Source organism: Rhinopithecus bieti, unplaced genomic scaffold (assembly GCF_001698545.2).
Source record: "Rhinopithecus bieti isolate Rb0 unplaced genomic scaffold, ASM169854v2 scaffold_9919, whole genome shotgun sequence".
NCBI classification, from domain to species: Eukaryota; Metazoa; Chordata; class Mammalia; order Primates; family Cercopithecidae; genus Rhinopithecus; species Rhinopithecus bieti.
Window position 1 is genome coordinate 1,377,207 of NW_016806411.1, and position 25,615 is coordinate 1,402,821.

General features: G+C 44.0%; 2 pseudogenes across 2 annotated transcripts; both read right to left on the reverse strand.

The window, feature by feature from the left end:
• Nucleotides 1-18,418: 18,418 nt before the first annotated feature.
• On the reverse strand, nucleotides 18,419-19,237 carry LOC108532243 (40S ribosomal protein S3 pseudogene; annotated as a pseudogene). Its single transcript, XR_001886389.1, has one exon. The product of XR_001886389.1 is annotated as a 40S ribosomal protein S3 pseudogene (transcript).
• LOC108532262 (40S ribosomal protein S3 pseudogene) lies at nucleotides 19,108-19,779 on the reverse strand (annotated as a pseudogene). Its single transcript, XR_001886394.1, has one exon. The product of XR_001886394.1 is annotated as a 40S ribosomal protein S3 pseudogene (transcript).
• Between the last annotated feature and the right edge of the window lie 5,836 nt (nucleotides 19,780-25,615).

Below are 25,615 nucleotides of genomic sequence, written 5' to 3' on the forward strand. Positions count from 1 at the left end.
TGAGCACCATGGCCTAGCCAGGTTGACACACAAAATTTACCCTCACAGACGGTCTTGTAATTTCTCCAAGCCTCAGGTCAAAATTCACCATCACAGACAGTCTTATAATTTCTCTAAGCCTCAGGTTCCTCAGCATGGAATGGCATGGATAATACCTAAGTCATAACACAATTTTTTGGCAGGGGTTGGGGGTGGGGTCTGGGTCTCGCTCTGCTGCCCAGGCTGGATGCAGTGCAATGATGTGATCTCTGCTCACAGCAACCTCCGCCTCCCAGGCTCAAGCAATTCTACTGCCTCAGCCTCCTGCGTAGCTGGGTTTATAGGCGCCTGCCACCATGTCTGGCTAATTTCTTTTTTGTATTTTTCTAGAGACAGGGTTTCATCATGTTGGCCAGGTTGGTCTCGAACTCCGGAGCTCAGGCGATCCACCCACCTCGGCCTCCCTAAGTGCTGGGATTACAGACGTGTTCCACCACACCAGACTAACTTTTGTATTTTCAGTGCAATGGTGGCCAGGCTGGTCTCAAACTCCTGACCTCAAGTGATCCACCCACCTCAGCCTCCCAAAGTGCTGGGATTGCAGGCATGAGTCACTGCACCTGACATAACACGGTTATTTTCACACACATTTCTTCAAAATCCTCTCTGATCCAGGAAGTTCTCGGTGCTTGGGATACAGCAGTGAGCAAAATAGCTCCCTACATGGAGCTCACATTGGGAGGTGGTGAGGAAGGAAGTTTAATTACTATATTAACCGCCAGATATTGATGAGTGCTAGGAAGGGAAAAGCAGAGCCCGCTGTTGTAAGGAGTAGAGGAGATGGTGCACGTCAGGGTACAGTACAGGCCTGAGCATGCTCAGGTGTACAGCCAGGTTACTTTCCTTGCTTTCCCCCTAGAAGAACCATCATTAAATGTAATACATGATTTTTTCTGTTTCTCTTTTCTTTTTTTTAGATGGAGTCTCACTCTGTCACCCAGGCTGGAGTGCAGTGGTGCGATCTCAGCTCACTGCAACCTCTGTCTCCTGAGTTCAAGTGATTCTCCTGCCTCAGCCTCCCAAGTAGCTGGGACTACAGCTGCGTGCCACCACACCTGGCTAATTTTTGTATTTTTAGTAGAGACGGGATTTCACCATGTTGGCCAGGCTGGTCTTGAACTCCTGACCTCAGGTGATCCACCCACCTTGCCTCCCAAAGTGCTGGGATTACAGGCATGAGCCACTGAGCTCAGCCAATACATGACTTTCTTTGCCCTACCAGAAATTACATTTCCCCCGTTGTCAGTATAGGCCGTCTTTGAGCAAATCTTGGCTATGCATGTGGGAAACCAGGAAAAAGGTGAAAGAAGAACTTTGGCTGTCTTAGGTGCCTGGCAAAGCTGTTTATTTATGGATACAGAAAGCTGGAATTTGGGAAGGGTTGAATAATTGTGTATGGAGTCTAGCAGTCTTTGGGAAGGGAAAGGGCCAAATCCCTAACCAGTGGTTTCCAGCTCTATGAGACCCAGCCCTTCTCCTAGCCCACCCTTAAAAGATATTTAGAAACACTCTATTCACTGTCTTAAAATGAAATTCATTGATTTTATAACCAATGTATGCACATGGTCCAAAATAATCAATATAATTCTCTGTTTGAAAATATGGAGGCTGGACACAGTGGCTTACACCTGTAATCCTAGCACTTTGGGACGCTAAGGTGGGTGGATCACTTGAAGTCAGGAGTTCGAGAGCAACCTGGCCAACATGGCGAAACCCCATCTCTACTAAAAACACAAAAATTAGCCCAGTGTGGTGGCACGCACCTGTAATCCCAGCTACTCAGGAGGCTGAGGCAGGAGAATTGCTTGAACCTGGGAGGTGGAGGTTGTAGTGAGCCGAGATCATGCCACTTCACTCCAGCCTGGGCAACAAGGTGAGACCCTGTCTCAAAACAAAAACAAAGTCAAAAAAACAAACAAACAAAAGAAAATATGGAAGAAAAAACAACTTGTAATACAATGATTTGTATTTCACTATGTAAGTGCCAGGTCACAACTACACTAAATGGCAAAAATGACCCCAGGTTCCCCCACATGCCCCTGTGCCAGTGGGGAGCTCAGTGGGAGGCACCGCAGCACAGAAACTGTAAAGGGATTATTCACAGAGGTGAACACGGGGGCTGGGGAGCCATCGAGTGGTGGTGCAGCCCTTGCGTTAGGAGCGGAGAGTGAGGACAGCTGGTCCCTCCCTGGGACCTGGTGGGGCCCTAGGAGAAAGCTATAGTCGTGGGTGGTAGCCACCCAATGGGAGCTGAGTACGACTTTGGCAGAAGAATGGCCCAGGACATGAAACCGTGATGTCAGTCTCCTCCCACCTGCTGAGCTCCTGCAAACTCCTCTATTGGCCTAACTCTTTTCAATGTTGAGTCACTCTGACCTATAGATTCTCTGCAGCCCCTAAGCAATCCTAGGTACCTTGTTATTTGCTCACAGTGACTCCAGGTTGCGGCAGGGAATTTGCCTTTTATAATCAGAAAAAGGGCATGATTACCTGAACTATCTGTATTGGTTCTCTGGTCTCAGTCAGAAAAGCTCTTCTCTCTGGTTTATTTTGGTTTTGTTTTAAAACAAACTGAATTCCATTCTGTTTCTGCCTGTTTGAAGGGAGGCTTGTCTCGTAGTTGAAGGCTGGAGAAGGCTGATGCCCCACCTCATATTCTGGTGTTTTCCACTGCTCTCTGGATGAAGCTCAGCAGGGATGTGGTTCAATCCCTGGTGGCAAAAGGCGAGGGTTTCCCAGCAGCTTTGCTCCCCCGTGAGGGCAGTTAACATAGGGAGAGCCCGGCCTTCTCCTGTCTTGATCCAGTCTCTTCTGTATTGTAAGGTCTGTCACGTGCCACAGCCCACCCAAGGTCTCATATCCTGTGTGAGTGAAACCTCAAATCAGCTTAAACCTAAGAGGGAATTCACTTGCTCACACAAGCTGGGAAGTGTGGGGTAGACGCAGTTCAGGCTGACAGACCGAGGAGTGTGGGGTATCCAGGATGCTCCCTCCCTTCTCCGCTGGTCTCTTTTTGGTTTCATTTCCTAACTGCAGACGGTGGTGGGAATGTGGCTGTGGCAGATCTAGCATCATCTCCTTCTGAATGAGACAGGAGGGGCCATGGCCTTTCTCTCCAGTGCCACATTGTAAGGTCCCAATGACTCAGGTTCCTTATTGCACTGCCTTGGGCCAGCCACTGTGGCCAGGGCCATGGGGTATTTGGCCTAGGTTACCAAAGTACCAGTTTGGCCAGAGATTTAGAACATGTGACTGGCACTTCTCCAAAAGCGTGCCATCAGCACAGTGAAGGCGGAGCTGTTCCCACTAGAGAGAGAACTTATATTCATTCCATCAATGCACTTTTCAACCTACTGACCTTCCTTGAAGTCAGCATGTGTTTATCATGCACACAGGCTAGTGTTCAGACAAAGAACTTGTCTTTATTGAGCAGTATGGAGCCCAACATTGTGCTCAGCACTCCATCCATGCTGCCTTTTGCTGTGGGAAGGTGAAGGAAGCATTGGGGGTGCTTCTGCCCTCAAGACACCTGCAGTTAAGACAGGGTAGAGGCAGGAGTGAGGACTCTCCATGTCTCCCTCTCCTCTCTGCTCCCTGCCCTCACCGTTGGCTGTTCTTGGGCTCACTTGCCTCTAGGCAATCCTTAGTCATGCCTCATGGGTCCCATCCATGACACGTGCTTGCACACGTGATCCAGCAGTCCCATGTCTCTGATGCCTCTGCTGGGGGCTGGTCTCGTTGCCCCTTTCTTCCTGTCTCTGTCTCGGTCGTGCAGCCTTTGTGCAAAGCCTTCTTCTGATTGAAGCTCCTGTAATTCTCGCTGCTCTTCCACCAGCCCCTGGCACTGTTGGTCTGTCTGATGACTGCATGTCAAGTGCCTGGGATGATATAAATTCATTTAACTCACTTCATTGCTAAGTGGGGTGATTAAAAAGCTGGTGGAGCTCGACATCCGTTTGTGGAATTAAATTGCTAAGGTGAGTGGGAATCTGCAAAACACTCCACAGCAAAATCCCCTTGCAAAGTAGAAATCTAGCAAAGCTTCTAATTCAGAATATGATCTATCTCAAGATTAAAATAATTAACCACATTCATTTGTAGACTATCTACTTTGCCTATGAATAACAAATGTTTTCAAGGAGTTTTCAAGTGTCATTGATGCAAAAACTCTGTAACTATGATATAAGCAAAGGCAAGCACTGTATAGCTGGGGCTTTGCTAGCTTTAAAAATCACTCCTATCTGGAAGACTGGTCTCCCCATCTGAGGCTTAAAAATCCCAGGGCCAAGGCCCCGGCCTGGCAGTTCTGGGCATGCTGTAAAGAATACTTGATTGGAGTGTCGTATTAGTTTGTTAGAGCTGCTGTCACAAAACACCCCAGACCTGGGGACTTCAACAGACATTTACCTTCTTAAGTCTTGGAGGCTGGAGGTCTGAGATCAAGGTGTGCACAGGGTTGTTTTTCCTGAGGCCTCTCTCCTTGGCTTGCAGATAGCCCTCTTCTCCTTGTGTCCTCACCCGGCCTTTCCTGTGTGTGTGTCTATGTCCTAATTGCCTCTTATAAGGACACCAGTCATGTTAGATTAGGGCCCATCCATATGACTCATTTTAATTTTTTTTGTTTTTGTTTTTGAGACAGAGTCTTGCTCTGTCGCCCAGGCTGGAATGAAGTGGCGTGATCTCAGCTCACTGCAACCTCTGTCCCCCGGGTTCGAGGGATCCTCCTGCCTCAGCCTCCCAAGTAGCTGGGATTACAGATGCCCACCACCACGCCCAGCTAATTTTTTTTGAAACCGCATCTCACTCTGTCACCCAGGCTGGAGTGCAGTGGCACCATCTCAGCTCACTGCAACCTCTGCCTCCCAAGTTCGAATGAGTCTCCTGTCTCAGCCTCCCAAGTAGCTGGAACTACAGACACCCACTACTATGCCTGTAGTGGAGATGGGGTTTCACCATATTGGCAGGCTGGTCTTGAACTACTGGCCTCGTGATCTGCCCGCTTCGGCCTCCCAAAGTTCTAGGATTACAGGCGTGAGCCACTGCGCCTGGCCAACACCCAGCTATTTTTTTTTATTTTTATTTTTAGTAGAGACAGGGTTTCGCCATGTTGGCCAGGCTGGTCTCCAACTCCTGACCTTCGTGATCTACTCACCTCGGCTTCCCAAAGTACTAGGATTACAGGTGTGAGCTAGGCGCCTGGCGCCATGACTCATTTTAATTTAATCAGATCTTTAAAGACCCCCATCATCATCATTTTTTTTTTTTTCAGACGGAGTCTCGCACTGTCTCCCAGGCTGGAGTGCAGTGGTGCGATCTCAGCCCGCTGCAACCTCTGCCTCCCAGGTTCATGCCATTCTCCTGCCTCAGCCTCCCGAGTAGCTGGGACTACAGGCACCGGCCACCACGCCCAGCTAATTTTTTGTATTTTTTAGTAGAGACGGGGTTTCACCATGTTAGCCAGGATGATCTCGATCTCCTGACCTCATGATCTGCCCGCCTTGTCCTCCCAAAGTGTTGGGATTACAGGCGTGAGCCACTGTGCCCGGCCTAAAGACCCCCATCTTCGAATACAGCCACATTCTGAGGTTCTGGCTGTTAGAGCTTCAACATAGGAATTTAGGGGAGTGGTAAAATGCAGCCCCCAAGTGTCTGCTAGCAGAGACTGTGCACACCATGGTCCTCAAGGTGAGACATGCTTTAGTCTCCCAGGAGAGATGTTAACGCTCCATTTCCAGAGCCCATGACAGACCCACTAGAGAGGACACTTGGGGGTTTCATCGTTATTAAGTTTCTGAGGGAATTCTTGGTGCCACTAGGTCACCACAGCCAATGCTTAGGAAACAGTGTCCTAAACACTGCTTGGCTGACCTGGACTCAGTTACCAAAACGGCTCAGGGCAGTGGGGAATGCATGAAAAAATAAATCTGTAGGAAAAAAATCCCTAAGAGTGAAAAGAGTGGGAAGGGACGTTAACAGTTGATGGGGAAATTTCAATTTATTTTTGGAAGCTGGAAAATAGATCACAGGCATTGTTGGAGGAAAAAGAGCGGACAGCTACAGTCCCAGTGCATGTGCAGGGCCTGCAGAGGAGGGGAGGGCTCCCTGGTGTGCCTGATGATCCCCGAGGCTGCGGGGGTGGGGGTGAAAGCAGCGAGGCGGTGAAATCCGGGGAGGAGCTGTGGCAGCTGCGTCTGACCCCACCCTCAGCTCCCCACACCCAGCCCTGCCATGGAGCCAGGAGGTTTTGGGGGAAGGGGGCTTTGGGAGAAAGGGGAACCTGGAGGGCCCTCTGCTAAAGAAACTGGGAATTGAAAGTCTGGTTAGTGTATTTGAGTCTAATATTTAATTGCCTGAAGCTAATAGTATTTCAATTTTATAAATCAAGAAAAGGTGAAATGGGCAGATTATTTGGAGATACGGAGGTAAATAAATACGAGAATAAAGCAGGCGGCAGATGAAGTGTCCCTCTCCCTCTCCCGTTGGCGGGAGCTGGGCTTCAGCAACAGAGCGCCTGAAGAACAGGCCCTTAGAACCAAGTTCATTTCCCTCCACGCAGAGTCGGGCTGCGGCATCAGGATGAGTAAGCTTCCGCTCTAAAGCCACAGTCGGAGGCCCGGCGTGGCACAGGTGCCGTGGCTGTCACCGGCAAGCGCCCAGTTGCCTTCCCCAGTTGCAGGAAGGGGCACGACTGGAGGACAGCAGTGCGGACCATGGCCTTGGCCACACCCAGGCCCGCGGAGACACAGCCACTGTGCTAGGGGAAGCAGGAATAGACTTCTGGCCAGTGCTGGAGGTTCTGCCTCACTGCACAGCAGTTTAGTAAAAAGGCAAACCGTTAAACCTAATATGTTGCTCACACGTCCTGCTAATCTCAGCACTTTAAGAGCGAGATTTGTGGAGACGCGGGATCATGAGTACAAAGAGATATGAATCACACCATCCTGGCCCATCTATGGTGAAACCCGTATCTTCCTACTAAAAGTCCACAAAAATTAGTCTGGGAGGGAAAGCTTACTGCGGGCAACAGCCTGTAGTTCCAGCTACTCGGAGCATGAGGCAGGAGAATTAGCTGAACCGAGTACCCAGGATGCAGTAACCAGAAAACCCCCAAAAAAAAAACCTCTCAGACACATCCGAATTTGTATAAGAATGGCACGGATATGTGCTAGTGTCGCCTGGAGCATCAGCAAGACTCAGGTCTCCAACAAACCCCAGCCTTCACACAGCACGTGAGACGAGATTCTTCCCTCTCTCAGTGGACTCACAAACTCGAAGGGTCTGTGTGAGAGGTGTCTATCGTTGTTGGTGAGATCGACTAAGGCAAAGCCGCAGCCATAGGGTGGTATGTGACTGGGGCTGCCAGCAGGTATGTGACTTGGGGCTGCGCAGTATGCTGACTGGGGCTGCAGCAACCAGATATTAGTAACATGGGGGCTGCATGCACACTGGTAAATTAGAGTGGAAACGAGAAGCAGGACGCAGGGATTTTTACAGTGCTTTTTCATACAATGTCAATGTGTTAAATCTAAGATAACATTAACTGATTAGTCAGGGTCATTTTTAACACCAGCCCGGTGTGGCACTGTGCTGTTCTGCCTATGGGATTTCATAAAAACTTGCGCGTTATTAGTTTATTAAGCTTCTTCTTTCTTGGAGCAGAAAATTGGGCCATAAGACAATTATGAGGGGGTCTCCTCCTTACAGGCTCGGGAGGGTCAGAGGTTGCAAGTAAGCCAAGATCATGGCCGACCCGTACTCCAGCGCTGGCCACAGAGCAAGACTCCGTCTAAAAGAAAAAAAAAAAAAAGCAAAGCACAGTTTGTAATCAACGACAGTCTGGTCATAAGAACTGTCATTAGGACAGAAGATTGTGGGGCAGAAAGGGAAATCCTGGTATTCTTTGGCGAATCGGTGTGTCCCTAAATTGGGGGTGTCTGTCAGAAACTCACAGGTGAAAATGGACCGTCATTTGTAAGAGTGATTTTGGCGCAGAAGACTATCCATCTGGAAGAAAAATAAAGTGAATCCGATATTCTTAACGCGAACTAAACTAAAATTACAGATGGGAATAGAGCACAGTTAAAATGATATAAAAGGACCAGATTGGCGTTAGGAAAATTAAATCAAAGCCAAATATATGTAAATCCGAAGGATTAGAAGACCTGTTAAATTCAAACTATAAACACCAGAAACTCTGGGAAGTAGAACATTTAGTGGATACCATAAAATAAGAGAGGAGTAAGTATTACAGTATGTTATTAATATTCTGTTTTTATATATAATACACACGCAATTACCTTCATATGAACGAAGCTACTATCTCTTGGGTACCTCCTTTAAACTCATTTTAACCCACTCCCACCGAAGCAGAGTAGAGCCAACCGTTTCTATGTCCTATTAAGTCATTGTAACACTATGTAACAACACTTAGGTGTTTTTCCTGTCATATACTGGGTTACCAAGAAAGGATTACTATTTAACGAATTTTTCTGTATCTTGTCTTTTCTCATTCACAGTTTGGAATGATGATACATTGAAGAGATAGCAGATAATAAATGATATATACATCTAAGGAATACCAAAGAATTCAAGACTAATGTTAGATTGGAAACGTATTTGCAATGCCTATGAAAGAGAAATAATTAATGCATTAATATACAAAGAACACTTTTGCAATAATTAAAAAGAGAAAAGTAAAAGATGACAAAAGATATGAATAGTCATTAAATAGAAATAAGTAATCAAGGATATGCTAAAATTCAGATATGCAAGTTTACAGAAATTACAAAAAATGATAACCTCTATTGCTGACAAAAATGTGTAGAAAGGGTATTCATTTATTGCTGAGGGAATTGTGAATTGCTCTTGCTGTTGGGAGAATAATCTGGCAATATGTATTAAGATTAAAATATGCGTTCTGCAATACGCCTGGCTCACGGTGAGAACAGGCAACCAAAATAGAAACTCCAACATATACATTTATATAGTAATATTCATTGCAGCATCATTCTACAAGTAACACATGATAAAATGCCTAAAACAAAGGGATCGTCCATGCATTGGTCAAGGCTTGTGAACCATGAGATGTACGTTCCATGAACTAGTTGTAAACATTTAGGAATGTGTGAGAGCTACACTGTATGGTGTGGAGGAATTTCCAAACTGTGAATGAGAAAAGCAAGATACAGAAAAATTCGTAAAATAGTAATCCTTTTTGGCCAAATATGACAGAAGAAACACCTAAAGTGTTGTAATATGTTACCATATGATTATAGGCACATAGAAAGAATGGGCTTACTTGGTGGGGAGTGGGGTTAAATGAGTTTAAAGGAGGTACCCAAAAAGTGGCCAAAGAAGGAAAATATATGTAGTAGAAACGGCAGCTATGCTATGATCCCGTTTTTGTAAAATTAAGTATGTGTGTGTAAATGCATAGAAATTGGTATGGGATGGAAACCAACAGGTTAACATGGTTAACAGTTGCAGGATTTCAGATGTTTTTCTTACACTTTAAAAAATTGTGTGGGGAGGCGGGGTGCGGTGGCTCACGCCTGTAATTCCAGCACTTTGGGAGGCTGAGGTGGGTGGATCACAAGGTCAAGACCTCGAGACCATCCTGACCAACATGGTGAAACCCCGTCTCTACTAAAAATACAAAAAATTAGCCGGGCGTGGTGGTGGGCGCCTGCAGTCCCAGCTACTTGGGAGGCTGAGGCAGAAGCATTGCTTGAACCTGGGAGGCAGAGGTTGCAGTGAGCCGAGATCGCACCACTGCACTCCAGCCTGGGTGACAGAGTGTGACTCCGTCTCAGAAAAAAAAAATTTTTTTGTGGGGCTACCCATTTTCTCCGGGACCCCTCTCTCTGCAGCAGAGAGAGCTTTGCTCATTCTTTTGCCCATTAGACTTCCACTCTTAACCTCAAAAGTAAGTAAGTAAGTAAATAAATAAATAAATGGTGTGAAAAGTTTAATGAGCATATATTTGTTGTATGACCAGAAAAAAATATTTTAAACGAAAACATAAAAAGGTGATTTGTTACTAATTCCCCAAAATGTGTCTGTGAGTCACCTCCAGGCTCTGTCTGTCCGCCTTGCACGCCTTTGAGTGGCATTCCTAAAATCTCACAACCAGCACCTCCCAGGACCCTAAGTGGCTTCCACTGCTGTACTCCCCACTGGGACACTGCCAGCCCAAGACAGAAGCGGTGAAGCCACAGGGCACCCTGGGTGTGCATGGGCCCTGAGACTCTGAATCCACTCAGGAGCAGGCTATGGAAACACTGCTGTTCTAGTAAAAGAAACGTCTACTGTATACTGTTGCCAAAAACAAACGGTATGGCGCTTTTTTTTTTTTTTTTTTTTGAGAGGGAGTCTCACTCTGTTGCCCAGGCTGGAGTGCACTGGCACGATCTTGGCTCACTACAACCTCTGCCTCCCGGATTCAAGCAATGCTCCTGCCTCCGCCTCCCGAACAGCTGGGACTACAGGCACCTGCCACCACGCCCAGCTAATTTTTTGTATTTTTAGTAGCGACGGGGTTTCACCGTGTTAGCCAGGATGGTCTCAATCTCCTGACCTCGTGATCCGCTGGCCTCGGCCTCCCAAAGTTCTGGGATTACAGGCGTGAGCCGCAGTGCCCGGCCTGTACGGCACTTTTCACCTGGGGCTTCCGGTTGTATTCCCAGCCTGTCCACAGTGGGCTTGCAGTCAGTAGGAGTATTCTGGGTTTTTCGTTTTGTTTTTTTCATATACTCTGCTTGATATGTAGCAGTATTCTGATAGAAATGTTTGAGAAGTGCTTTATAGAATATTCTCAGCCCAAGTACCATACACAACATTCTCAGCTATTTAGGATCTTCCTTCCCTGAGTGCCCGCCCAAGGTTTTAAGTAAACTTTGCTTACCTAAAAATATCCTCCCTGCCCAGCGTGGTAGCTCATGCCTGTAATCCCAGCATTTTGGGAGGCCAAGGCCAGTGGATCATGAGGTCAGCAGATCGAGACCATCCTGGCTAACACGGTGAAACCCTGTCTCTACTAAAAAAATAGAAAAAAAAAAAAATTTAGCCGGGCGTGGTGGCCGGCGCCTGTAGTCCCAGCTACTCGGGAGGCTGAGGCAGGAGAAAGGCGTGAACCCCGAAAGCTGAACTTGCAGTGAGCCGAGATGGTACCACTGCACTCCAGCCTGGGCAGCAGAGCAAGACTCCATCTCAAAAAAAAAAAAAAAAAAAAAAAAGAAAGAAAGAAAAAGAAAGGAAAAAAAGAATCCTCCCCAGGGCAAATTCATGGTGTCTGCAGACCCGGAACCCTTCTCCCGTGGAGAGCAGGGTTTGTTTCCCTGTTCCCTGAATCCGGGCTGGCCTGTGAGTGCTGCGGCCGATAAAGCATGAGAGAATGAACACTGTGCCAGTTCAGGGAACTGCGAGGGCCCACACCCCAGTGGCCCAGGGAACCCTCATGTCTGTAGGAAGATGGTGAAGGACCCAGCGAGCCTGCCAGCACCGGACATGATGCGGCCCAGGGCGCGGGCCCTCGCGTGGCGGGTGGGGAGTCACTCCGTGCCAGGTGCGAGGAGCGGAGGTGTGAGGGGTTCATCAGGACGAGAGGGGCGATCTTTCCGGCCCAGCCACCCCAGTCTCCCTATCCATCCCGGAGGAAACAATCACATGTATGAACTGGGAAGTGAGCAATGATGTTCACCATTTGGACTCGGGGCCACGCTGCGTCTAGTTTGGAATTCTTTGAGCCGGTTAATTCCCTTCTCTACCTGGTAGGCATTTCTTCCCTGCTTGAGGCCCAGGTACACTGCAAGCCAGCTGAACGCCATCTCCGAGTGAATCCAGCCTCATTCCCTCAACATAATCTATTAACCTCGAGTTCTATTAACCTCGAGAAATCCTCTGCCTCTTCCCAGACTGGCAGCTTATCCCCTGTGAAGGTTTCTGCCTTCGGGCTGTCCCTGCTGCTGGACTGGGCGTGGCTGGAGGGAGGCGTGGCCTGCTGCTGGTCTTTGCAGCTCCGCCTCGGGCTCGGGAGATACCTGTTGACTGAACCGGCTCGCTAATTCAGAAATACATTGATATGCACATAGCATATACTTTCTCCCGCTCACAGCTTTCTGATAATGAATTTGGCTTCCACCTCAAGGTAAATGCATCATGAACCCATGGTTCATCTAAAGGCCACTTTGTGTAATAATTTTCTTTATTTCTAAAAACATTAAAAAATAAAAAACAAACTACCAAATCTAAGTCACATTGTTTCCTCTTGGATTGCTGTATATTTTTAGCACAGGCAACAACTGCAGTAGGGTGAGGGACAAACTTTTTAAGCTACGGGAGTGTCTGCAGCACTCACTAAACACACTGGGATATGCTGTCATCTTTGTAGTTGAGGGGGACACATTGCTGGATGGTTTTTGCATTTGTGTGCTTTTTGTTGGTGATGTCACTGTTTAAAATGGTCCCCAGCAAAGTGCTGAAATGTCTAGTGTTCCTGAATGCGAGAAGGCTGCAGTGTGCCTTATGGAGATAATTCGTGTGTTAGATAAGCTCAGTTCCGGCATGAGTTATATATAGTGCTGTTGGTTGTGAGTTCAATGTTAATGAATCAAAAATATGGTTCATCCATAAAAAGGAAGAGGAAATTCACCAATCTGCACTTGAGGCTGCTCCAGAAAATGCTAGTAATATCTATAGAGCACGATGAAACCACAGAAAAGATAGAAAAGCAACTAAATTTATAAATTCATTAGCTGATGACTAAAGAAAATCCCCAAGCCCCCAAATCATAGTGGACAGAGTTGTGAGGCTGAAAGCCAAGGCAATTTGCAGTCACGTTACTCAGGGTCAGGAAAATGCCAGACCTTGCTTGGCTAGTACTGTCCTGGCTTGCATGTTTCAAAAGGCAATGTGGTGTGAAAAATGTTAAACTCGCAGGAAAGGCAGGTTCTGTAGATAGGGAAGCTAGTGAAGAATTTTAAAAACACCTTCTAAGTGTTACATAGGAAAAGCGTTATTTGGGAGAGCAAATTTTCAACGATAATAAAAAAACTTACCCGTTTTACAAGGACATTAGCAAACAAAGTTATACAGCATAAATGGTGTTTTGGTTGGTGAAAATGTTGTCTGGAGCCCGGAAGGAACCTAACCCTGTGGTTTAGCTTTTGCTAAGTTGGTGTTTGCGGTGACTTTGTGGAATATAACTACCCCTAAATAATAATAGGCTGTAACCGTGTCTTGTATTTCCTTCTGTTGCTTTTTGCACAGGTTAGAGCTTCCAGGACTAAGTTGAATAGTGGTAGAGAGTGTAGGGACCTTTGCTGTGTTCCCGATTTCATGAGGAGAGCATTCAGTCTTTCACCATTATGTTTTGCAGGAGTTTTTTTTTTTTTTTTTTTTTGATCAGGTTGAGGGAGTTCACCTTTATTCCTAGTTTTCTGAGAATTTTGTTAAAAATCATGAAAGATGTTAAGTTTCGTCAAATGCAGCCTAGTAATCCCTCTTCTAGGCATATACCCAAAGGAAATGAAATCACCACCTGGTAAGGATAACTGCACACCCATGTTGCAGCACTTTTCACAATGGCCAAGGTATGGAAACAACCTGGGTGTCTATTAATGGATGAATGGATAAACTATAGCATAAATAGACAATGGAATATTATTTAGCCTTTAAAAAAGGAGGAGATCTTGGCCGGGTGCATTGGCTCATGCCTGTAATCCCAGCAGTCTGAGAGGCCAAGACGTGAGAATAGCCTGAAGTCAGAAGTTCAAGACCAGGTTGGGCAACATAGTGAGAGCCCCATATCTGTAAAAAATATATAAAAATTAGCTGGGCATGGTAGTGTATGTCTGTAGTCCCATCTACTAGGGAGACTGAGACAGGAGGATCACTTGAGCCCAGGAGTTTGAGGCTCCAGTAAGCAAAGATCACACCACTCTACTCTAGCCTGGATGATAGAACAAAACCCTGTCTAAAAACAAAATAAAAAAACAACAAAAAGGAAGATCTGCCATTTGCCACAATATAGATGGAGCTGGAACATATTATGCTAAGTGAAATAAGCTAGATACAGAAAGAAAAATATTGCATGGTCTCACTTATGTGGGGTGTCTAGAAAAAAAGAGATCAAATATATAAGAGGCAGAGAATAAAACAGTGGCTACCAAGGTTGGAGTTGAGGAGGAAATGGGGAGATTTAGGTCAAAAGACACAAAGTAGCAAATCAATATGTAGAATGAACAAACGGAAAGGTCTAATGAACAATGTGAGGACTACAGTGAATAATAGGGTATCATATTCAGGATTTTTCCTAAATGAGTAGATTATAGCTGTTTTTGCCACAGGAGGAATTATGAATAACTAAATGAGATGATGGAGATGTTAATTTGTTTCACTATAGTAACCATTTATATATATATATAGATCTTACAACATCATGTTTATACACAATAAAATTTATTTAAATAAATTTGTCAAATGTTTTACTGCATCAATTGATAAGATCATGTGAATTTTATTCTGTTAATGTGGTGGACTACATTGACAGATTTTTAAATATTGAACCAACCTTGCATTTCTGGATAAGCTTCATTTGGTTATGGTGTGTAATTCTTAAAAATCGGTGAAGTCGGCCAGGTGTGGTGGCTCACACCTGTAATCCCAGGACTTTGGGAGGCTGAGGTGGGCGGATCACGAGGTCAGGAGATCAAGACCATCCTGGCTAACATGTTGAAACCCTGTCTCTACTAAAAATACAAAAAAATTAGCTGGGTCTGGTGGCGGGTGCCTGTAGTCCCAGCTACTCAGGAGGCTGAGGCAGGAGAATGGTGTGAACCCAGGAGGCGGAGCTTGCAGTGAGCTGAGATCATGCCACTGCACTCCAGTCTGGGTGACAGAGAGAGACTCTGTCTCAAAAAAAAAAAAAGAAAAAAATCACTGATGTCTATTTGTTAATACTCGTTGAAGGATTTTTATGTCTGCATGCATGAAGGATATTAATCTGCAGTTTTCTTTTTTTGTACTTCTTTGGTTTTGGTATTAGTGTAATACTAGTCCAATAGAATGAGAAGGGAAGTATTTTCTCTTCTTATATTATCTGGGAAAAATTGATTATTGTTAACATTGATTCTTCCTTAAACAGTAGAATTATCCAGTGAAACAACTTGACATGGCGATTTCTTTTCAAAGAAAACTTAGTTTTAAATTTAGAATTAAAATATCTATGCATCTAATTGATGAAGATTGTTACAAAGAATAAGTTCCCTGTGTCTGTTCACCCATTTCCTTCTCCCACAGAGCAACTCTTAAATTTTTTTAGCTAATCTTTTGATATCTTCCTCCATGTCTTAAACAAAAATGCCTATATTGTTACTTCTTTGATTTTGCAGTTTAAAAATTTCTCTAAGACTTCCCAATGTGGAATATGATTTATCTCCTTCCCTCCTTCCCTTCCCTAACCTGACAAGCAATTTCTGTCTTCACTTTCTCCCAATCTAATTAAATAGACATTTTTTTCTTAGGCTTAGTAGTCAGCATTTCTATTACAGTTGCACCTTTCCAGCTGAACCATGGACTGTACAATGATGATGGTGATGGTGGTAGTGGTCATGACAACCACAATAGTTAATCCTCACAGCCTGGGCAACATAGCAAGACCTTGTTCCTACAAAAAAAAAAAAAAAAAAAAAAAAAAAAAAAAATCAGCTGAGTGTGGCAGTGCACACCTATAGTCCTAGCTACTCAGGAGGCTGAAGCAGGAGGATTGCCTGAGCCCGGGAGGTCAGGGCTGCAGTGAGCTGAGATCGCACCACTACACTCCATCCTGGGCAACACAGCCAGACCCTATCTCTAAAAAAAATAAATAAAATAAAATAAAAAAATAAATAAAATAAAAAATAAATAAAATAAAAAAAATTAACATGTACATGGGGCTTTCTCTGGGCCAAGAAAAGATCCAAGGACTTCAATTTTCACAAAATTCTCACAAGACTGTTACAATAATCCTGATTTTACATATGAGGACCATGGAGGTGAAGTGATTTGCCCAAGGTAATTCGGGCTTTAAGTGGCAAAACCAGAATTTGAACCCCAGGCATTCTGGATCTGTATTCTGTGGGAGTGGCCACTACCCTACAGTCTCTAACAAATTTATGTTTGTTCTTGAGTTAATAATAATCTTTTGTTGGTTGCTTATTTTTCTATATATTTATCACTTATGAATTTCAAGTTCTACTTCGGTTGTGAAAAGCTTCTCTCAATGTGTTTGAAGACATTAGCAGTATTATCGTCTTCTTGAAAATATATTCTAGAGTTCTGGGCTATCTGTTCTCCAAGCCTGCTTATGGCTAGCATCCTGGACTCTCCCTCCTCTCCTGTCCTGAGGATTCCCTTCATCTCTCTTTTGTTTGGAACCCACTGTTTTCTGAATGCTAATCATATTCTTTGTTGTTTTATTTCTTCATTTTGATGAACAACATCCTCTCAGCTTCCTGAGACAAAGGAATGGAAAGTAAATTTTGCAACTCCGTCATGTCTAAATATGTCTAGTCCATCTTCACATTTAATTCATACTTTGGCTGGGTATTGAAGAATCTGTAGACAATCTGAATGTTGAAGATACCCCTCCATTATTTTTTAGCTTCTACTGTTGCTGTTGAGAATTTCAAAGCCATTCTGATTCCTACTCTTTGTATTTGACCTGCTTATCCTCTAAGGAAACTTGTAAAGTCATCTTTCCATTCCCAGGATTCTGAAGGTCACTAATGATGTGTTTGATGGGGAACAATTCTCATTTAATGTGCTCCCCACTTGGTGGATGCTTTTCATTTGGCAAGTCAAATTCTTCAGTTATGATATATCTTCTTGAATTATTTTTCAATTCCTCCTGCCACCATTTTTTCAGTTCACTCTCAGAAACTCTCTTTATTGGAAGTTGTCCCTTCTGAAGTTGGTCAACTAATTCTTTAAAATTTTTAAAAATAATTAATATCCCCAGAAATGAAACAAAAACCTCAGAAATAAGCAATAACAAAGGGGCTGATAATCACAAATTTAAACTATGATATTAGAAAAGTCACATGAGATCCATATATTTGGCGACATTAAAATCAAGAACTCCTGTTCATCAAAACACACCATCACAGGAGTGAGAGGCAGATGATGGAGTAACAGAAAATATTTGCAATTTTATATCCAAGGAAGTACTTGTATCCAGCATATATAAAGAACTTCTACAAATAAATTTTTAAAAGATGGAAAACCCGTAAATCAATTGTCTATCAGCAACAGAATGACAATACCCTCCACCATGTTATGACACAGCAAGAAGGCCCTCACCAGATGAAGTCTCTCAATCTTGGACTTCCTAGCCTCCAGAATTGTGAGTCAAATATATTTCTTTTCCTTATAAATTATCCAGTCAGTGGTATTCTGTTACAGCAGCATAAAGCAGACTAAGACACTTGTGTTTGTTGTCTTGTCTACATGGTATTCTGTTGTGTGAATATACCACAGTGCATTTGTTCATTCTGCTGCTGATAGACAATTGAATCCAACTTTTATGCATATATGTGCATCTCTGTTAGATATATACTTAGTAGTGGAACTATTGGGTTATAGAGTACTCATATGTTCAGAATTAGCAGATGTTGCCAAATGATTTTCCAAAAAGGGGTTTTACCAATTTATACTCCCTCCAGTAGTGGGTGAGAGTTCAGATTGCTTTAACACTCTCACTAATCCTTGGTATTGTTTTGTTTGTTCTTCACTTTAGCTGTTCTGGTTGATGGAATATTGCTGTGGTTCTAATTACATTTTCCTAAAGCTGAGTACCTTTCATACCCATCAGAATATTCTCCTTTGTAAAACACCTGTTCAAACTTTTCCCCATTTTTTATTGACTTTCCATCTTTTTACAATTTGTTTGTAGAAGTTCTTCATGTATTCTGGATACAAGTACTTCATTGGATATAAAATTGCAAATATTTTCTGTTACTCTGTCATCCGCCTCTCACTCCTGTGATGGTGTGTTTTGATAAACACAAGTTCTTAGTTTTAAGGTTGTCAAATATATAAATGTAGTGTGACTTTTCTGATATATTTTAAATTTATGGTTCTCTGTCAGCTCCTTTGTTATTGCTTATTTCTAAGGTTTCGGTTTTTTGTTTTGTTTCTGAGGATATGAATACTTTCTTCTTCTTTTTTTTTTTTTCCTGAGATGGAGTCTTGCTCTGTCACCCAGGTTGACATACAGTGGTGCGATCTTGGCTCACTGCAACCTCTGCCTCCCAGGTTTAAGAGATTCTCCTGCCTCAGCCTCCTGAGTAGCTGGGATTACAGGCACGTACCACCACACCCAGCTAATTTTTCTATTTTTTTTTCTTTGTACAAGATTTTATTAAAGATCTTTACAGAGCAACATCCAGACTCCAGAATACAGCTGCCAAGGAGACCCTGTTATGCTGTAGGGACTGGCTGGGGCATGGCAGGCGGCTCTGGCTTCCCACCCTTCTGTTCTGAGATGTGAGTGGTAAGCAGTATCTCATCTTTGGGTTCCAGGATGCTCATGTGGTCAGGCAGGGGCTTCTTAGGGCCAGTCTTACCAGTTGGGTCCCAGGGCAGCATGATCTTCACCTTGATGCCCAGCACACCCTGTCTGAGCAACACATGGCACACAGCAGTGTCAACGTTGTAGTTAACAGGGTCTCCGCTGTGGATCATCAGGCCATCCACAAACTTCATGGATTTAGCCCTCTGTCCTCGGAGTTTCCCAGACACCACGACCTCGCAGCCTTTGGTCCAGCTCTCCATGAGGTACCACAGCACACTATAGCAGGCCCTCCGCACAGCAAGCCCTCCTAGGAGTTTGTAAGGCAGAGACTCTGCCTGGGCAATGGCACACAGACCTCTAGCAGCCACCTTTTCAGCATAAAGCTCTACACTGCCCTCTGGAAAGCCAAACCTCTTCTAAACTACACCAGTCAGTTCCTGAATCCACTGGCCCTTCTCACCAAGAACATTCTGTGTTCTGGTGGCTAAGATAATGATTTCTGTACTGGTTGGTGTAACTCACACCTCAACTCCAGAGTAGCCATCTTCAGCCAGCTCCCAAGTAAGAAACTCATTCAGTTCAGTTTTGAAGATGCCATCAGCGACAAACTTCCTCTTCTTGGAAATTTGCACAGCCATCTTCCCGCCGTGCTCCNGTCTGAGCAACACATGGCACACAGCAGTGTCAATGTTGTAGTTAACAGGGTCTCCGCTGTGGATCATCAGGCCATCCACAAACTTCATGGATTTAGCCCTCTGTCCTCGGAGTTTCCCAGACACCACGACCTCGCAGCCTTTGGTCCAGCTCTCCATGAGGTACCGCAGCACACTATAGCAGGCCCTCCGCACAGCAAGCCCTCCTAGGAGTTTGTAAGGCAGAGACTCTGCCTGGGCAATGGCACACAGACCTCTAGCAGCCACCTTTTCAGCATAAAGCTCTACACTGCCCTCTGGAAAGCCAAACCTCTTCTAAACTACACCAGTCAGTTCCTGAATCCACTGGCCCTTCTCACCAAGAACATTCTGTGTTCTGGTGGCTAAGATAATGATTTCTGTACTGGTTGGTGTAACTCACACCTCAACTCCAGAGTAGCCATCTTCAGCCAGCTCCCAAGTAAGAAACTCATTCAGTTCAGTTTTGAAGATGCCATCAGCGACAAACTTCCTCTTCTTGGAAATTTGCACAGCCATCTTCCCGCCGTGCTCCGCTGAAAGGAAAGGCCTATTTTTTTTTTCAGTAGAGATGGGGTTTCACCATGTTGCTCAGGCTGGTCTCGAACTCCCGACCTCGTGATCTGCACGCCTCGGCCTCCCAGAGTGCTGGGATTACAGGCGTGAGCCACCGCTCCCGGCCTGATATTAATGATTTTCTAACGCTTTCTTTTTCCTACACAGCCTCTGTTTCTTCCCAGTCATCCTTTTCTGTTTACTTTTTCCCATCAGTCACCTTAGTGGGTTTCTCCAAACGTCCTATGATTTTTGGCTGTCTGGTGATATTTAAGGGTTTTTGTGCACAGCAACTTTCACACAGTATGGTAGGCTGAATGAATTGTCTCGTGGGAGGAATCCCTGTTTTCAATGTGTATTTAGGTCGGTCCTCTTGGATTGTTTCCAATTCACCAAAGAATACACTTTCAGTTTCTTCCTGAAGGATAAAACACTGGCTTCCAAGTCTTGAGGTCCTTCTTGGAGAAGGATGAGTGTCCCTAGTTCAAACCAGCTGGAGTCCTCCAATGCAGATAAGTCTTGTTTTATCCTCTCCCTAGAATAAACCTCCAGTTTTCTATCAGAGAAGGGAGGGAGAAGTTTCTCACATGTGGGGAACAGTGGATAGGATCTGTTTGTGAAACTCCTTAAAGAGATCTGGAGCCAGCCTTCTGATTTATAGCCCACTCTTCTCCTTTTCTGCTGGAGGTCCATGGCGCTCACCATTTCTGAGCCCTTGGGGATTCTGGATTGCAAGTCAGGCGCCTCTTGGACTTTCCCACTGCTGTCACAAAACTCAGCCTTCCAGGTTCTGCTAAGCCAGCTTCTACCCATCCTTCTGCTTTCTATCTTCAAAAAAATTTTTTGTTGTCTCTTTGTAAGTTTATATCTTTAAAAAGAAAAATCTCTTAACTATCATCTTACTAAGTTTTGGGGAAGGAGCCGGCATAGATGAAGGTGCTCAATCCACCATCTTTAACCGGAAGTGACTGCATTTAGCTCCCTAATCCATCTAGAATCTATTTTTGTGTGTGTCCGGTGTAGGGTAGGATAGATAATGTACATGTTCTGAAGAGATATTCATTTGTTCCAAAACCATTTGTTGAGTTGTTCATTCTCTCTCCCCTCATTCAGAATGCTACCCTCGTTACGCAGACACGCCATTCTCGCTGTTCCTCTAGCGAGCCAGGTACTAGCCCATCCAGGAACAGGTCAGTGCTGGTCCACGCCTGGGTGTCCTTCTGCCAAATGTCTGCCTAGGATAGTCTCTGTCCTCCTTCAAGCCTTTGCATCAATGCCTCCTGACCAGAGAGGATCATGCACATCACGTACTTAAAATTGCGTGTTACCGCTATCATTCTCTTTCTTCCTCAAGGTTTTTCCCCCATAATATTTCTCCTCTCGAATTTCCTATGATGTTGACTCATCAGTTTTGGCTGATTGTCTTGCCCTGCCTCACTAGACTATAACCTCTTTGATTCATGGATATGGACTGTTTTGGTTGTTATGTTATGCACAATGCCTGTTGTTCATTAAACACATGTAGAATAAGTTAATAAACATGCTACATTTCCAAACAAACACAAACATGGCTGTTTTTGTACTTTCTACTCTGCACTACTTATCAATTTGTTTATTCCTGTAACAGTTCCACTCTGTGCTGTTTTCAATAGTTTTATAATTCACCTCAATATTGACAGAACAAATTGCCATTCATTGTACCTTTTTTTTTTTTTTAAGACGGAGTCTCGCTCTGCCCCCAGGCTGGAGTGCAGTGGCGGGGTCTCGGCTCACTGCAACCTCCACCTCCCAGGTTCAAGTGATTCTCCTGCCTCAGCCTCTTGAGTAGGTGAGATTACAGGCACCTGCCACCACACCTGGCTAAGTTTTGTATTTTGAGTAGAGACCAGGTTTCACCGTGTTGGCTAGCCTGATCTCAAACTCCTGACCTCAGGTGATTGACCCGCCTCAGCCTCCCGAAGTTCTGGATTACAGGAGTGAACCACCATGCCTGGCCACTGTACCTCTTTTTCAAAATATTCTTGCCTATTATTGGGCCTTTTTTCCTTTTTTCTCTTTCTTTTCTTTTTTTTTTGAGAGAGTCTCGCTCTCTTGCCCAGGCTGGAGTGCAGTGGTACAATCTCAGTTCACCACAATCTCTGCCTTCCGGGTTCAAGTGATTCTCCTGCCTCAGCCTCCTGAGTAGCTGGGCCTACAGGTGTGCACCACTATGCCTGGCTAATTTTTTGTATTTTTAGTAGAGGCGGGGTTTCACCATATGGGCCAGGCTGATCTTGAACTGCTGACCTTGTGATCTGCTAGCCTTGGACTCCCAAAGTGCTGGGATTACAAGCGTGAGCCACCGTACTGGGCCTCTTTCTATTTATTTATTTTTGGAGACAGAGTCTCACCATGTTGCCCAAAAATCATAAATGTGATTTTAGCTCCAGATTATTATTTATTCATTAATTAGAGCAATCAGCAATTACTTATCCTTAACTATATATGTTACTATTTTTTCTACTTACTGCTCTTTCTTATATAGTTTCTCTTGGAATTTATTATTTTACTGAAGTACAGCCTCTTTAATTTTTCATGGAGGTTTGTAGGGGTCAAATTTTTTGAGTCCTCCCATGTCGAAAAATGTGCTATATGCTTGAAAGAATTTTGGCCAGGAATAGAAACCTAGTTTAAAAATCCTTTACTTTCAGAACTTCAAAGGTATTGCTATACGAGTTTTCTATTCACTTCTTATGTTTTTGTAAGTAATTTGTTATTTTCTCTCAGAAAGCTTTGAGGATTTTTTTCTCTTTAGTCTTGGCATTTTGGAAGTCTTACCATAAAATAGCTAAGGGCAAATCTGTTTCAGTCTGAAGGTTTGCAGCATTGTTCTTGTCTTAATTCATTGATTATTTTGTGCCTATCGTTCTCACAATTCTTATAATTTCTTCTGCACCAGTAGGAAGGTCTGGAACTGTCATCTGTGATTTTTTATCATTATATTCTCAACTTGTGGTCTTTAGTTGAGTGCTCAGATTCCCACTTTCCACATGTGATGACAGAGTCAGCAGGTTAAGTAGGGGTGGGTGCAGAAGCCTGAGAAATCCTCAATAAAGGAGAACTTGATAAGTAAGTCCTTGATAAGGATGTTTTTCGAATCTTGTTTTAACCCAACCTCTCTCAACTTGATCACAGGGAAAAGTTTTAGATGTCTTCTACTATTTTGCACATCATTTCACAGAACTGGTAGCCTATATGCAGCTGCTTTTTTTTTTTTTTGAGATGGAGTGTCGCTATTCTCCTGCCTCAGCCTCCCAAGTAGCTGGGACTACAGGCACCTGCCACCATGCCCAGCTTAGTTTTTGTATTTTTAGTGAAGAAGGGGTTTCACCGTCTTAGCCAGGATGGTCTCGATCTCCTGACCTCGTGATCCCCCCACCTTGGCCTCCCAAAGGGCTGGGATGACAGGCGTGAGCCACCGCACCTGGCCATCCTATATGCAGCTTCTAAGAACGGGCACAGCATAACACTTATAGATTCTCAAATGTTTTTTATTTGATTAATTAACTTATTCATTTTGAGACAGGGTCTTGCTCTGTCACCCAGGCTGGAGTGCAATGGTGCAGCACTCCAGCTGCTAGTGGAGGTTGGCTCACAGCAACCTCCACCTCCCAGGTTCAAACAACTCTCCTGCCTCAGCCTCACGAGTAGTTGGGACCACAGGAATGCACCACCACACCAGGCTAATCTTTGTATTTTCAGCAGAGATGGGTTTTTGCCATTTTAGCCCAGACTTATCTCGAACTCGTGGCTTCAAGTGATTCGCCTCTCAAAGTGCTGGGATTACGGGCATGAATCACTGTGCCCAGCCTCAAATACTTTTTAAAAAATGGTTCTCTCGGTCCATCAATGTATAATGTCTTTCAGAGAGGTAATAATTTAAAATAATTTGGTAATTTATACTCTAGAATGAATAAATTAGTGAGAATAGCCTAAGCATTTCAGCATATGGTAAACTACAAAATGAAAACTTGGCCAAGTAGTCAAACTCCTTCAAAACATCAACCTCAGATGTGCTCAGTAAAACTTCAAGGATGGTTAGGTCATTGTTCACTGGGAAACATGGAAAATTCCTCTTAAGAAAAGCAAGTTATGTATGTCCTCATATCTTGGGCAGGATGAAGAAGACTTCCAAGTCAATTGGAAGTTAAAGTTTAAAGAAAACCAAGGGTGGACATGTGGGGGTAAATTCCAGGCTATGAGGCTAGAGAGAGACAAGATAGCCGGCCTGAGCCTAGAGATGTTTGATCTTAGTTTCTGTAAAGGAAGAAAGCACTTTCTTCTTTCATATATCACACTTTATTATTATTTCCAAACTGAAAGAAATTCACATTTGCTCCAGGGACATCAGACTACCTCCCTAAATTGGCTTTCAGTTTTCTTATTTCAAATAAAATATTTTATTATTTAAAGTAACAATAAAACCCCAGGTTTTAAACTTTTATTCTTATTATAACCAGATGGGAGTTACAGAACTTTGTGATATACATCCGAGGCTGAACATTGGATATCTGGTTAGTCTCTTAGGTAGATTCCATAAATCTCCTGGTTGTTCCCATGAGAAAAAAAAAATGTAGTGAAATAGATGAGACCTGGTTACATATGTTACATCAGATTTTTTTTTTTTTTTTTTGAGATGGAGTCTTGCTCTGTTGCCCAGGCTGGAGTGCAGTGGCACAATTGCAGCTCACTGCAAGCTCTGCTTCCCAGGTTCACGCCATTCTCCTGCCTCAACCTCCCAAGTAGCAGGGACTACAGGTGCCCACCACCATACCCCGCTAATTTTTTGTATTTTTAGTAGAGACGGGGTTTCACCGTGTTAACCAGGATGGTCTGGATCTCCTGACCTCGTGATCCACCTGCCTCGGCCTCCCAAAGTGCTGGGATTATAGGCGTGAGCCACTGCGCCTGGCCAATTCATTAAATTTCTTTATTTTAATTTTTTATTTTACATTCCTTGTATGGAAGTGATCTCACAAAGACTGTATAAGCAGATCACCACGGGATGAGGGGTTTCCACACAGATTGCCTGGTTTTCTAAGAAAAACACTCTATTTTCCCCAACATGATTGGCAATAGCAAGATGGAGTTGTAATTCTGTGAAAGTAAATGTTCCTCAAAAAATTGTCAGCATCCACATTCTCTTGGAAATAACCATGTAAAAATACTGGGACTTTTACTTTTTAGGAGCCCCTGGACGGCTGAAGCCCCACAGCAAGCTCACAGGGGCTGTGTGGGGCTTGTCCAGGAGCCTCCAGTTTCTACCCACGGGTCCCTAGCGTGTAGGTGAGCTCAAGGCTCCTGCATCTGCTTTCTCACGCCCGTGTTAGCTTATTTTCCACCAGTGCCAGAAGCAGAACTGCCCATTGTTAATTTCCTTGAGTACTATAATAGTGCCATGCCTAGTTTTAGATAAGAAATGATTGAGTTTTATATAACAGGGAAGCAAAATAATGTGTATGATCAATTTCAATTCTGTTTTTTGTTTGTTTACTTTTTTTTTTTCGTTAAGGAAACGGAAGCCCAAAGAGTTACAGAGCTTTTCTGTTTTCTGCTCGAGGGTCTTTTCCAAGAGGCCACTTAGCCCCATCAAATGGATCAATAATGACCTCAGCTATTCATCTCAGAGATAACTAATACTTTTTCCTTCCCCAAAATCGGAGTCAAAGGAGTTTCTTCTTAGAGCTCCCAATCATCTCTTTTTTCTTTCTTTTTTAAAATTTAATTTAATTTAATTTAATTTTTTTTTTTTTTTTAGGCC